The sequence below is a fragment of the Camellia sinensis genome, chromosome 8, assembly GCF_055761805.1.
Source record: "Camellia sinensis isolate YWXY chromosome 8, ASM5576180v1, whole genome shotgun sequence".
Classification (NCBI taxonomy): Eukaryota; Viridiplantae; Streptophyta; class Magnoliopsida; order Ericales; family Theaceae; genus Camellia; species Camellia sinensis.
In genome coordinates, this window is record NC_138968.1 from 197,895,449 (window position 1) to 197,900,439 (window position 4,991).

Genomic DNA, 4,991 nt, shown 5'->3' on the forward strand with positions numbered 1-4,991 from the left:
AACTACTTCAGGGCTCATCCGTCTTAGTTTCTGCTTGTGTGACTTGAAATTAGGCTTCATAGGAAGCCTATGTTCCACTAATGACCTGTCTAATCCAGGCAGTTTATTATAAGACCACGCAAAACAATCTTTATATTGCTTTAGGACTACCAACAACTGGTTCTTGTCAATGAGACTTAACCAAGCATTGATGTAGGGAGGTTGTTGTGCAAAACCTTCCCCTAAGTTGACTTCTTCCAAAGGATCTTGTACTTGAGCACTTACTGATGCTTCTCTTTTGACTTCCTCTGCCTTCAAAGCAACTTCTTCATTTTGTTCTACTCCCACATTCTCTAGCTCAACATCTTTGTTTTCTTCCTCATAGACAAAATTTGTCTATAAGGCTTCTTCTTCCTATATTTCCTAGACTTTTGTATCGATATCCAATCAACAGTACTTATCAAGGGCCAAAGGCCTGGCCTTTTGTTGCTCTTGATTACAACCAATCACGATAGCTTCCCTCTCTTGTTCCTATACCTTCTGGACTATTGACTTTACGTCTAATGCTAAAAACTTGATTAAGGCCAAGGGTCCAGCTTCTTGGTTCTTATCTTTTTGCCTACAACCAGGCATCATTGTCATCTTTGGTGACGAACTCTTCATCAGCACTCTCCTGCACTAAGTGCTTCAGGTGTGCTACTTCCTCATCAGCTGTCACTTTGGCTGTTCCATCAGGCTTCCTCAGTACACTGAGCGGTACAACTTCTTCAGTGTATAGCTTGGCCTCAGCAAAATCAGCACAAGCAATGAAAGGCTACAGATCCGCATTGATTTCCTCTGTATCCGCATTGCACATAGCTATCATCATCTTTTGATGTAGAGAGGAAGGCGCACACTTGGTGTGGATCTAGTCCCCACCAAGCAAAGCATTATACTTGGCGTTATTGTCTATAACAAAGAATGCTATCATGCAATCTCTGGTTCCCACACTTAGGTTGATGGGCAAAATGCCCTAAGCCATTTGCTTATCCCCAGTAAAACCAGCAATGGTTGTGCTGGTTGGAATCAACCTAGGGTTTCTTTTCCCCAACTTCTTCAAAGAGAACCTTGGAAGCAGATTTACTGCTGCACCATTGTCCATTAACACCCTGTTCATTTGTATCCCATCGAAGTAGGCCTTGATGTACAAGGGCTTACCGTGCTGGGTCATAGATATTGTGGGGTACTCGAAGGGATATGAGAGGTTCATGCTCACCTTCTCACTTCCCTCATCAGTTTTCATTGGCGTGGCCACTTCTGAATCATCTTGAACCATGCTGGCCTGTAAATCTTCACTAGAAACTGGAATGGGGTCATCTTCCTAACCTTCTTGGTTTCCCTCTTCAGCCTAGAATTCCTATGGCAGCACATATACCACATTTATTGGCACTGGGGGGAATAAGCCAAACTGAACTACTGGCTATACTTGTTTCCCTTCCAAGTTAGCTTGTTCTGCTATTTTAGAAGCATCTTCCATGCTATATTCTGGTACCTCTGTGCTGGCAAGTTCCTTCGAAGCAGCCTGTTGATGATCTATCTCTGTTGGCTTGTCAACCAGAAAGGTTTATTCAGCCATGAAGGCCTCAAACATTTCATCTTCAACTATTGTTCTCTCTTGGCCTAACTCAGTCCCTTCATCTATCTCTCCATCACTTTCCATTAAGGCCTTCTCGAGGCCTGCAAAACTGGATTTTTCTTTGGCTCTCAGTTCAGCATGAACTTTAGCTAATTGTTCCATGCTGGCACTCTTCTTGATCTTAGGAACATGCTTTGAACCTATCCCCTCATCTGCCTGGTCTTTTGCTTGTGCCATGGAAGTACTCTTTCTGCTTTTTTTCAGATCCCTCTAATACTGGATGTATCTTAATTGGATCTTCCTCCTTTAAAACCTGGAAATCATAAGAACCACATCTGGCTCTCTTGTTTTTGGGTTTTTTAATAATACCCAATTATTTGGAGCCACAAAAGGAGATTTGATCATTCTTTCCTGGTCTCCAAAAGTCTTTCTTTGGGTAGGCATGTCTTTAGGTTTATTTTGCATGACAAACCAATTTGAAACTCCTGGGACCCATGAGCCTACTGGCATAGCTGCTGGATCTATTGTCCCACTCTTTGAAGCAGTCCTTGGGGGCCAATCAACAGTTCTGGTCCCATGCCTTACACTGAATCCACACTTCCTTTCAGGCTGGTTGTCTACCCTGTAATAATTGGGTGGCCTAGCTTCATACAAAGGCCTCTTACCCTTGATTGCATCCTGGTGTCTGGTGGACCAGCCAAATACGAATATTGTCTAGAACCAGTTGGATATAGCCTTTTGTTGTAGGTGCTGGTTGGTTTTTGATCCTTCTGTACATCTTTATAATATTGTTTCCCATCAACTGGGAGCCCCTTCAGCCATTTGTAGCTCATCCTGCATCTAGGACACATCCTTTGCACTACAGCTGCCTCGAGGGAGTCATCATCCAATACCTCCTCAATGGAGTCATCCTTTTGGCCTGCAGAGTTCTGTCCACTTGCTGGTGAACTTCTGGTGTCCTTCTTGAAGGCAGCCTAGCTAGCTACATGCATTTGCACAGAGACTTCCTCCAATTCCTTCAAGGATAGGTTTTGGAAATCTAGCATACCAACATTGGCTGCAGCCTCTCCAATTTCTAAAAACAGATTGGTGTCAATTCCCATAGCTTTTTCAGTCTTGGCTGGAACCTTTAGCCTCCCCTTCTGAATCTGTTCTTGGATCCTATCTCGAAAAATAATACAGCTTTTAATTGAATGAGTCCAAAAATTGTGCCATTTACAGTACAATTTTCCTTTAAGTTCTTCAGGAGTAGGGATCTTAACTCCCTTTGGTAATTTTAGGAAATTTGCTGCAAGCAAATGATCAAAAATATCATCTGCTTTTGTTAAATCAAAAGAGTACTTCCTATGAAGGTCTTTCTTTTTAAACTGCTGGTCTATTGTACTGTCTTTCTGAACTAATGCTTCATAGGTTCTTTTCCTACGATCTCTGCTGCATCAATTTCATAGTTAGGGTCTCTATAGTAGGTTTTATATGATGCATTACTTCGATCTTGTTCCTCCTCGAGTAAAGTTTTATATCTGGACACTTTATAGGTTAACTCCACTAAGTCTCGAAACTCAGTTGAATCAAACTTCTTTCGAAACCTAAACTCCAACCCATTTTGAGCCAATCTCACAAATTCAGGCTCGGGTACCATGACCCTACATTTGTTTCGTGCCTTTTTAAATCTAGCAATAAACTGAGCAGCCTTTTCATCAGGCCTTTGGCTCAAATCTTGCCAAGTCTGCCATAGAAACGTCAAGTTCTGTTTGGAAAAATTGGGCATGAAAAATCTCCTCCATTTGTTGCCAAGTTTGGATAGAGCCAGGTGTAAAGTTTATATACCATACGAAGGCTGCTTCAGTTAAAGAGTTTGGAAAAAGTCTCACTTTCATATAATCATTATTGGCGAACTCACCACACTAGCTTGTAAACCTAGTAATGTATTCCACCGTTGACGGGTTTCCATTCCTATAAAAGAGGGCAAAGTCTAGTATTCTAAACCCCCTTGGATACTCATGTACCCTATCCACCCATTCTGGGTAAGGTTTTTTGTACACTAGTGTCTGGACCCCCCGAGCCATAAGTCCACACATTTCTCTAACTATATCAGCAATTTGGTCTCTCAGAATCATATTTTGTGCTGGTTAAACCACTACTGGAGAAACAAACACAGGGTTTGGAGGAACTCCATGTGCTTGAGGGCCTCTTGGTCCATATATGGGTACATTCAAGGTTGGCTGTCCTTGTTGTACTGGTTGCTTTTGGAGGTATGACTGACCTTTTGGAATCTGTCCTGGGAAAGGCCCTATGAAAGGTGCTATAGGAGGAGGAACAAGTGTTGTTTCTCTTCCAACCGCAAGGAATCCCTTCAACCCCCCGAGTGCAAATTCAAACACAGGATTAGTGAAACCCGTGTGTCAGGTATGGCTTCGAACATAGGATTTGGAAACATCCCCATACCATTCCCTTGTGCTGGCCCAGATCCACCAATTTGTATGGTTTCGCTGGTGGGTAATGGTACATTTTGGTTTGCTAGTGGTCTCAAAGGAGCTTCGTACCATGACTGAGGCATAGGTGACATTCTCTCATGTTTTGATTACTAGATTGACCATTAGTTTGTCCATTATTTTACATAAGCTATTTGCCTCGAGCCAATCTATGTAGAAGAGAATTCTCGTTCTCTTCAGCCTATCTTGCAATAGTTGGTTGATGAGAGTTCATTCGATCCAAAAAGGATGTTGCTCATCTTTCCATTGTATACATTAATTGTTATCCCATAACATCTACTAAACCTTCCCATGGATTTATTGGTTGGGTAGAAAGAACTGTTGAAGGTCCAGTTTCATAGCCCTGTCTAGTATGTTGGACATGTGTTGTATATTCTGACGTGTTGGTCTGCTTAACCATTTGCGGAGGATCTGATGGAATAGGTGCATCCATCACATTATCCTCTGGGTTAGGTATTTCTACCTCTCCTTCCACACCCTCTTCCAGGCGTTCATTTTCTCCTCTGTCTAGCCATTTTTAATAGTCCCACTGGGCGTGCCAAAAATATATGTATACTTTTTTGGCTTTCTAAGGTTAATAGTGTAAATTTAAGTGTGCCAGCAAGGATCAATCAGGCCTTACAGAATTTTTATTGCCAACCAATTATCAGACGATTGTGTTGAAATTCTTTCAGCCTTAATGAAGAGGACTTTTACCGTTGGTTTGTTTTAGGAGAAATTTATAAGAAATAATAAGTACAAAACAATTCAGAAACTAAATTTCATTGAGTAAATAGAAACTTAGAATGAAATGACCCAGCCTTGAAAAGGTTTACAGCAACGACTACTTGAGAACTACTCCTAGGAAATGAAGTGCAGTCCAAGAATTTAAGTGCTAAAAATGTAAAGAACTGGAAATGTAAAAA